At 41.6% G+C, this 10,209-nt stretch overlaps 1 protein-coding gene across 1 annotated transcript in view; it reads right to left on the reverse strand.

The window, feature by feature from the left end:
* Positions 1–9,980, reverse strand: part of chl1b (cell adhesion molecule L1-like b) — a 46,217-nt gene extending 36,237 nt beyond the window's left edge. Inside the window, exon 1 of the mRNA XM_084705280.1 lies at positions 9,811–9,980. The gene's annotated coding sequence lies outside the window, so the exon portion shown is untranslated. The remainder of the gene's footprint in view (positions 1–9,810) is intronic.
* Between the last annotated feature and the right edge of the window lie 229 nt (positions 9,981–10,209).

Consider the following 10,209-nt stretch of genomic DNA (forward strand, 5'->3'; position numbering starts at 1 on the left):
AAGTGAACTATGAAGACTGTTTTGGTACAGTAACATTGCTTTCATTCTACTCTGAAATATCAGCAATATCAAAAGATGCTAGTGGGTATCTGAAACCTTGTACTGTAATTAGGAGTCTAGGGAAAGTGCCTCCATTAGCTTAGCAGATCCCCATCCCCCAAGCCAAACACTGCCTCCACTGTGTGCCCCCCACCCCTTCTCAATATTGAAACCAGTAAACAACGCCATTGTTTCCAGACCTTAAATGAAGATAAATGATGACAAAAGGCCCAATTAGTTTCTTTTGAAGATTTGGGTTGGTTGTAATGGTTATCTCTGATGCACTCACACTGAACACATGCTCTAAAAAGGGCAGAGAAGGGTGGTGGATTCATCTAGCTGCCATAGACTCACGTGTTCACACTGGTCTCAGAAGAGGCCTGCGAATATGCCGAGGTGGCAGAACAGGGACGACCATTAGCATCCACGGCCGCCCACTTCTAATGATGATGGCTGAAGACTTGCTGCGCTGGGCGATCTAGGCACAGGGGCTCCAGGGTTCTAGAAGCTTCAGCGGTCTCCAGGCTGACAGGGGGTTCCCACCCCCCCCCCCCCCACCCCCCGGGCTCTCTGCTGCTGATGAGCCTGTCTCTCCTCATTCCCAGGGCCAACAGGAAGGACACACTCGGTCCACAATATCATCACTCTGGTGCAGCCAAGCACTGAAGCTGAGCAGTGACCTAGGTTTTTTTTTTTTTTTTACTTTAGTGTGGATTGTGTTTTAATATTATGCAGCAAAATTATGTCTGAAAACAGCTTGCTGTTCATAATATATATATGTATGTATATATATTATATATATATATATATATATGTATATGCATACAGTAGGTATAAACAGATAATACTATGACAATAGGAATCCTTTTGATGTGAAATCTGCATGTCACAATGTAAGCAAAAGGAAATAATTCAGCATTTATCAAACAGACACATTTACATATATGGCCAAATTGAAAATGGTCAGATAGACTAATTTACAGGCCGCCAATTGATATGTCTGCAATCTGAATACCACAAATGGAAGAAATCAAAGCTACAAACTGGAATAGCCAACCTCTGTCTTCACCCTCACTCAAATCTAGTGAAAGTGACAGAGAGGCATGGCATCTTTCAGATCTGTCTTACTCCCTCAGCAGGAAGTGGTACCTATCAGGCGCTCTGTGGAGGAAAACCATTTTGATATTATTTGCCGCTCTTGTGGGGGAAAACAAATCCCCCTTGGTGCCTGTCTGAGCACTGATGGATCTTCCTGGCTGACCAAAATAATGGGATCCCCATCCCCCGCTAGTGCGTGCTGCTAGTGCTGGGCTTGCTGGGTACCAGTCGCACTTCACAGCCCAGGGACAGGTAGACGTGACTCCACTGACAATTCTGTGATACTATTATCACTGTCCGAGGAATTTGTTGGATTTATCTTCTGAGTACTGCTTATAGGCGGTTGCCCAGTATGTAGTTCAGTCTGCCAGAAAAGGCTAATTTTGTAATTGAACACTTCTGTCCTAACAGTGGTTAAAAATTCAACTCCGGAAGTGATTGTCTAATAAGGTCATGTGGGGCTTGTGAGGTTGGAAAGAAAGGTTGTTTACTTCATGTTTTGAATGGTGGAGACCATTGCCAAGGAGGGGTAAATTTGGTCAAAAAGGGGGTTGGACCCTTAGGGTGATGTATGGAGGGAAACAGTGTAGTCACTGTTTAGAAGCACAATCGGAATGAAAGCTTTCTGCCGGCCAGCAAACCATGTCCATGTTCACTCTAAGGAATGTAGACTATTCCCTAATGAATGGGGAAGAGTTTGCTCGAGTTCCCTTCCTACACTGGCATGAAGAGGTAGGATAATGTGGAGGGTTAATGGGTGTGCTGGCACACTTAAATCCTGGACCCAAGACCCCACTCACGCCACAGGTGGTAGAGGGTAACGGGGTAGAGAGTGGTGATTGTTTTCTCTGTCTCAGAGGCATACATAAGGAGATACTGAAGGAGGCCCTGTGGGTCCGTAATGACATTAGATACGGAGCAGCAGGAGGGGACCTGCCAGCGACCCCACACTCTCTCTGGCTGGGCCACGGCCTGGTGACCTGGACAGGAAACAAGGGCACGGTGAACACACGCCTCCTGCTGCTGCAGGGAAGCAGGGGAGTTGTTACAGACACAGTCTAAACACTTAAACATCAGGTGAGGTAAACCAGGGGTGCAGATTTGCAGTCATAAAAAGTGTGTTCAGCAGGAAGAAGCAGTAGCCCTTGGGGACATCTAAAAGAAGCACTTGTGGACAGATTTGTGAAGGGCCTCATTCCAGTGCCAGAGGCACCTTGCACACTGTTTTATCTCATATCCCTAGAGTCACCAGTTGCCAATGAAACGTGTAGCTCAGCTGTAGCCTATAGCAGGTGGATTTTCTAAGGTATAAAATACTTTCCAAGCAAGACAGACTGAAGACTCAGATAATTAGTTTGAGCCGACAAGAAGTAAAATGCAGAAGTAAAGTGCATATGGGGGTTGTCAGTCCCAAGGTCCAGATTGTCAATCGTACTTTTGAGGTTCCGTCTTCTGTCAAGCCTGTCATGTGATGAACATCATGCCCCCCCATCCCCCCCATCCCAATTATATTGACATCAACAGACAGGAGTCCTCTAACAGAGAAAGAAAGCACCTGCATTGTTTCCTTTGTCCAAAATGCTCAGACAATTCCAAAGAGGTGCAATTATTGTTGTCATGTGACAAGTGATGGGAAGTTAATCCATAAAACATGTTGTCAATGTTTCAACTTTAATGCATGAAGAGAAGACAGACAAGAAAGGCTATTATGTGACTAATATGTATTATGTGACTAACTCAAACTGAGTGTTGAGATTATTATTGGGGAGGCACAATGTGTATTACATGAAGTTTGATCTAAAATCACTTGAAAACAAAAGATCTGGGAGACTGACCATGTAGTGTATTCAAAGTAGTGTACTGGAGACTATTATCCAGTACTATACACAACACACTTTGTTTAGCTCTTTCTCAGCAAACGTTTCCATTCAAACACATTTGAAACACGCTGTCTGGCATCTGAAACAAATGAGTGCTGTAAATAATCAAGTACAGGGAGAAGACTGTCATCTGAGACAGACACCCAATATCTGCAGTGCTGCAGTATCCCAATTAGCTGTGGTGTTTGAGGTGAGTCATGCAACAGAAGGCATCCCCGGCTGCTTTCACCGGAAAATGACACACTGTCTTGGCTCTGAGAGACACCACAGGCGACTGGCAGGGTCAATGGAAATACACAGTGCACAGATTGTCCATCCAATCAGGCAGTCTTCCCACTAAAGACTGGTGGGAGCATGTCCTGGCCTATTGGCCTACATCTCAAAGCTGGTTTCTTTATTTGATCACCTTTATTGATCATCTTTTGTTTTTCGAAGCCAATGCCTAAATCTTGTAGCCGGCCTACATTAAAGACCAGAGTGGATGGGTGATATGACGGGGAAATTCTCTCCATTATTGTGATATTAAAAATTGTTCTGTTTTGAGACAATAGTACAAATCTAATTGAAACTTTCAGTTTCATTCATACAAATTCATAGTTTGTTCTTCAGCTTTAGCATTTTTATGTATTCTATAATCTTCATGACATTCCATGTTCTCAACCCTTCCCATTTCAGAGGCACATATTCAGTATTTCTTCTAAAAAACATATTGGTTATATCTGTTTTACATATTAAATTACAACCCATATCTGAGGTGAATTCTGTATCTCTAGGACTACTGTATCTTTTGTGAGTCAAACAGGTATTAATAGCAATCTACACTGCACTAATTAGCTTCTTCATGCTTTGTTGTGTGTAAATTTGTAATTGAAAAAGCAGTAAACACACAATACCTTAGCTCCAATAAACCCTAACCTCACACATGATACTTCCTTGTATTTTTTGGGGGGTGAACCTTTTAACTTGTGCAAGGTATCGTACTTTCCCATTACTAACATTCACTAGATATAAACAAAGGGCTTTGGTGTTTATGAAAATGGGGTCAGAAGGTCTACATGACTCTTCCTGGTCTTCATTGGGTCAGATGAATAGACATGGGCAGGGAAGATCCCCCCAAGCTGATTAATTACTCTGTGTATTAACAATCTTGGCAAGGATTTGACTCAACATTTGCTCTGTCTAGGGGCGAGAACATTAAGAAATAGACTATCGCTGAGCTTTTGGCTGTCTGTACAGACCCCCAAGAATGCCAAGGACAGGCACAAAGACTTTCAAACTCCTATCAAACATTCTGACATCTGTTCAAGAGAAGGTTCTAGGCCAGACTATTTCAATTTGTAGGCTGACTAATGGCTATTGTACTGAAATATTTTACTAATTGCGAGACAGTTTTTTTACCAGCTCGTAAATCAGCGATGTTAATTGAGAATCCCTGAAATCAGTCATTCCTTTTGACATAAAGGGATTAACTCATTTGTTTTGTTCTACAGTTACATTAAACAAATGTTACAACAGCAAAGGATAAACAGTCCTCTGTGATTGTTACACCGTAAAACCTAAATAGGATTATGCTATTGATAGCTCCTCCTCGTGTGCAAGTACTCTTGGCAACCCCACCACTCAGCACGCCGCCTTGTTTCATTATTCTAATCATGGTTGGTCTGTGCGTTGATCCTCCATTTGGGGATAGTGGTGTTTGACTCTAGGCGTGGCAGGGCGGTAAACAGGCTCTTACTATGCTGAGCACTCAGTAGCTGGCACGAACACACCCAAAGCTCCTCCACGGAGCTCCACCAGCTCCTGAGTTTCAGACGTGTGCTGAGAGCACCCACCCAGCGGGCCCTGTGGTGGGTAATGAGGTCCCTGAGGAAGCCTCTGGGGGAGGCGACCCTTCATTCACAGCAGACTCCATCATAGCTGCACATTTTACACTCTGACATCTACAGGCTCGGCTGGGGCTTTATTAGGGGTATATCTCATTCCAAACAATAGGAGCAACATTTTGTCATGGTGAGCTGCCAAATGGCGAACAGAGGGAGAGAGTTTGGTGGTAGCATTGGAACACCAGGTGTTTATGCTAGTTTACACTCTTTTGAATGTATGTTGTTGACCCCTGTTTAGTTCAGCTGTGCCATTATGTTTACTTATACAGTGAAAAAAACATTTCCATACAGACTAGTGGGACACATTTGGATCTCATTACAGCGCTCTTACTGCATTCTAATCGTACGACCATTTATGACATACATACTATACACACATTATATACACGCAGGCTGACGGTTAAAATTCAAACAATTCTTATCATTTCACCATACTGTATCACAACCCAATTTCTCATATCCTGTCCACTTCCTGTCCAATCATTCAGCCCACGTGTTCTCCTTCATCCTTTCTGCCCTTCAACTCCATGTCCCCAGGGTCTCACTGCAAGCTTGCCCATGCTACCCCAACACAATACTCTCAACAAGGACAAAGAGCCAAAGACATTGGGATGTCCTTTTTCATTCACAACATTTGTCATTTTTATGTCTTTGCTCTTTGTTCAGTGTGCCTGATATATTCATGACTAATCCTGAACAGAGACAGCAATTGAAATATTTGCAGTCTCGCAATATATTTGTACTGCAATTGAAGACGGCCTTTTCCACTGATTTTCATGCATGCACATAGTGTCTGGCTCTCTCTGCACTAAAACCGTCACGTCTTGTAGCATTATTAAGAAAATTATGGTTACATTTGCCTTTCATTAAAGGTTGTTTAACATATGTATTAGATTATCTTGTGGATATTCACAACACATCATGTAAACAAAGGCTTTACATGTAAACAGGCATGCAGCAGCTTGAGTGCCTCAGCCTTTTACAGTCCAACAATGTTGTTGTTTTTTGCTAATTCAAAAGACTTCAATAATTTCATACTATCTCTGGATGTAAACCGGATAGGGTTGATTTGATCTGTCTATTTCATAAAGAATATAAGTGTATGATATAGTACAACTGTGGTACAGGTATTTATTTAATCAAATCAAATTAAACATGATTTATTTTACAGCAAGCATAATATACAAATTGCATAAGGCAATGAGTAAGCCACATAGAAGAGTTCCACACACACAAATAAACTTGCCTCGCCACAGGTAGATACAATAGAAACGTCTCTGCATGGACATTTACAAACTGTCCAATGACACATGACAACTGCAAAGGTGACAAGCTGATGACCTGTAGCCACAAGCAAAAACAATCTGGTTGGGAATACGAGTAGTGCTCTGACAAACAGCAGTTCACTTTTTGCAATGGTGTATCCTGTAGTAAGAGTAACAGAGAGAAAAACAAAATTATAGCCCAAGCCACTGCCTTAAGCACGTAAGTGTATACGAGACCTTGCCAACTAGCGGGAGAAAGAGAAGCAACACAGAGAAGCAAGACAGGGAGGGAGGGAGAGAGAGACAGAGAGACAGGAAGAGAGAGACAGGAAGAGAGAGAGAGAGAGAGAGAGAGAGAGAGAGAGAGAGAGAGAGAGAGAGAGAGAGAGAACAGGGGAGAGAAAATAGCCTCCAAGCTCCATACCATAGGAATGCTCTAGGGTAAAGGAACCCCTGAACATGTGTGATAACATTGACCTCATTGCAGGTTTGTCCTTCAGTATTAACTTCAGATTAATTGTCCGTACAGTCATTGATCATGTTCACCCAGTGGCCCTGCTAATACAATAGCGTTGGTGAATTCCCGATGATCAGGAGCTCATATCATTACATCTTTAGCACCTCCCCCCAAGGCTGAGCAGACCAGATAATTCCCTCTGCTATCTCTCCTCTCAGTCTCAGGTATCATAAAAAGGCAGACGCACATTGCCAGAACACCAGCAAGATTTTACTGTAGATATATTAATATTTCATGACACCAAACACATTTTCAGAACATACAGTCTAGGTTGCGCCTGCATCCTGTCACCCACAGCAAACATGAAAGAGGAGGGCTCGGGTAGTGCTGCAACATTCTGAACACTGCCTGCAGCAAGGGGAGCTGAAGTCGTCACTGTAATTGCTTGTACCACTGGAGCCTGAGTTGAAGTTCAATTAGGCCTGGGTACTTGCTAGGCTGCACACCTGCTTGTCTGCAGTATGATGCAGACAGTCTTGAATCGGTACTGTATGGCATGTGCATAAGAAAGAGTTAGCACCCCTGTGTCTATCTTTAACTGATCCCAGTTCACAGCACGCAGTTTGGACCCAGCCATGAGAGGGTCCTCAGGATTAATATCTGCTATGTATCACCGGTGTTTTATAAAATAGATGAGGGGGATAAGACATCATAAATGGCCAATTAGATCTATGCAGCAATTCATCCCAGTTCTTTTATTCAATACTCATATTTAATCTCCAACAATGATCTGTGTAATCTGTATCCTTGATGGTGCTCTCTATCTTGCGTTTCCTCTTTATTTCTCTCTCTCTAATATATCTCACCGTAGTCCCCTATATACTGTGGTTGTATACTAATTTGTTGTCAAGCTTGTACACACCATACTGTATCATAATGATTTCCCGAATGCAGTGTAATTTTATTTTACTATTGTGGTCTTACATCATTTACAACTAAATGCACGCACAGTCATTTAATGTGTTTCTCTGCAGTTTTTAAAACCATTCTGCCTCAGAAGGCATTGCTTGTTCAGAATGGGAAATGAGAAATGGATGCTGTAAAGGTTCTGGCGCAGGTGTTCTTAGTGTGAGTTTGTATGACTGACTGAATCTGGGTGTTTATGTGAGATAAACAGTGCAGAAGTTGGGCTTGGTGGAGAGTTATTTGGGTCTAAAGAGGTACAGCTGATGAACACAGTACTTTTTGGCATCACTGAAGTCCGTCTATATCCAGAGCTTGACCATTTTATAGAAGCCATACTACTATCTTCTGCCTGGATGTAAATTTCACTTTATATCTGGCATATTGTTATGTAAACCATCAAAAAGGAGAAATAAGTAAAATCTCCATGGAATCATTCAGGTTGTAGCTGCATGTTTAGTGGTGAGAAGTTCATGCAAAGAGATGCTGGACCCTTGCTTGTTTCCTTTCTGGATCTCATTCAAGTTGTTTGGTGAGAAGTATTCGACCTACTTCTGGGCACAAAGCACTAGTGCCCTGAATACAGAGAGGATTGGGACGACTCACGGTGACAAGTGCCATAAAAGACTAGATTTAACTAAGAATGTGAATGAGATGGCCACAGCCTACCTGGTTTGGTATGATAACTCTGTGTGGTACAGTATTACATAGATCTACATCCTAGTAGGTGTTAAAACTATGCCACTGAGTTCAAAATAAACCATATTGGATGTGCAATAATCTCTGGATAAAAAATGAACTGCATTTCTTATGCCTGGGGACTTTACTTGAGATATGTCCAGAAATAGATGTTTGACCTTCACAAGGTGCCTCTAATTGATGTCCCATACTGGGTGGTCAGGTACTGTGTACTGGAAGGAAATGTGGGGCAAATTAACCGGAAACCAAAAAGTATCTAAACAAAGGAAACTAAGTGTGAGACTCGTTACATGTTCCTGTGAGACGCCACAAACAGATCAAACACGCCAAAGATGTCCTCTGTGGTGAAATACCAAAACAAGAAGGGGAGGGGCCAGGGGTGGGGGGACTAACTCTCTCTAAATGGGAGAAATTCTCAGTTTGATATATTCACTGCTTAGAATTTGTAATAGTAATCTATTTATTCACACTGAGAGAATAACTAAAGAAAGCCGTATGTAATTTATTAGATATAGTACGTTGGTATATTTAGAATCACAAAAACCACACAGATAATTACCGAGGTTCCTATCTCCAAATCAATTGCTTTGTGTAAATGCTCTGAGATACCAAAACAGCAATCTGTTCTTTCAAATGTGATTTTAATCACATTCTTTACAGTGAAATCAGTCATCATACTCTCATCATGCCACTCTCAATGAAGAAAAATTGCATTATCATCCAGATCAATGCATGAGATAGAAATAAAGGTACATTTGTCATATTACCCAAATAACTACTTAATGTAATTTACGTTGTAAGTAATTTTCCATGATAATTGTGTTTATGTTAAGCAGTTGCAAAAGTATAAGTTTCTAGCACAAATCAAGCCCAAATAGATATTTTTCTGAATTATGTTAAACATGTTAATCCAGACAGAAACTATTGGAAACATTGGCCTGGAGATGTTCATTTTCAATGGAAAAAGCATGACATTAAGTGTCCCACAACATTACAAATGCCAAAAACATAGACAGAAGGCCCATATAACTGAAGGGTTCAACTTTCTCACATCAACATGAATGCATTCTGTCGTAATGTCTTGTAGTTATCATTAAATAATGTGGGCTGAGAAAGTCATCTCTGCAATTCTCAGATAGTGTGAAAATCCATCAGTCGGTTTTGAATGAGCAGCATGAAGTGTTGCTATGCAACATTATACATGTATGCAATTAGTATAACATTTATCTAAGTGATTAAACCAGTTAGATTAACACAATTTTTATTGGCTCCAACAATAACCTGAAGACGAACGCGACATAAACAGCAATGTATTAGCCAAAGAATGGATTATTTAAATTCGGTTTGTTTCAGTCATTTACAGGTTTCTCAATGAAGCCACCAATCAAAACCAAAGAAGACTACTGATGCTAGCCAACTTGGAGCAAGTATCACAAAATCAACATCAATGGACAAACACGGACGAAAATAACGTCAATCGTGTTCATTAATTGCATGAACCTGAAATGCCATAAAAATACACTCACCTAAAGGCTGTTCATCGTTGGAGCAGTTCAACAGAAGTTAAATGTAAGATGCGCGAGAGCTTCTGAATCAAAACGTGCGCAATTGGTCGGACCAAATGACACGACAATATGCCTCCCCTTTGGATGCTATCGTTCCCGCCTGTAAAAAAGTAATGGGGTTTCCTCTACAAAGACGTTTAGAGAAAGGACCCTAACGCAGTCAATAGGTTTTAGAAATCCATGGCAACGAAGAAAAACCCTGCACAACTTCTCAACGTTGTGACTGGGTTAAAACACCCTCAATGACAGGAACATTATTCCGCTCACAGAACGTGTAGGTTCTAGAAGGGGGAGGGGGTGCCGACAAACTCCGCCAGTTGGACGCTTTGCAATTAGTGATAATACACCATATTTTGCATT

The sequence above is a fragment of the Hypomesus nipponensis genome, chromosome 9 (genome assembly GCF_054491055.1).
Source record: "Hypomesus nipponensis isolate SF chromosome 9, ASM5449105v1, whole genome shotgun sequence".
Taxonomy (NCBI): domain Eukaryota; kingdom Metazoa; phylum Chordata; class Actinopteri; order Osmeriformes; family Osmeridae; genus Hypomesus; species Hypomesus nipponensis.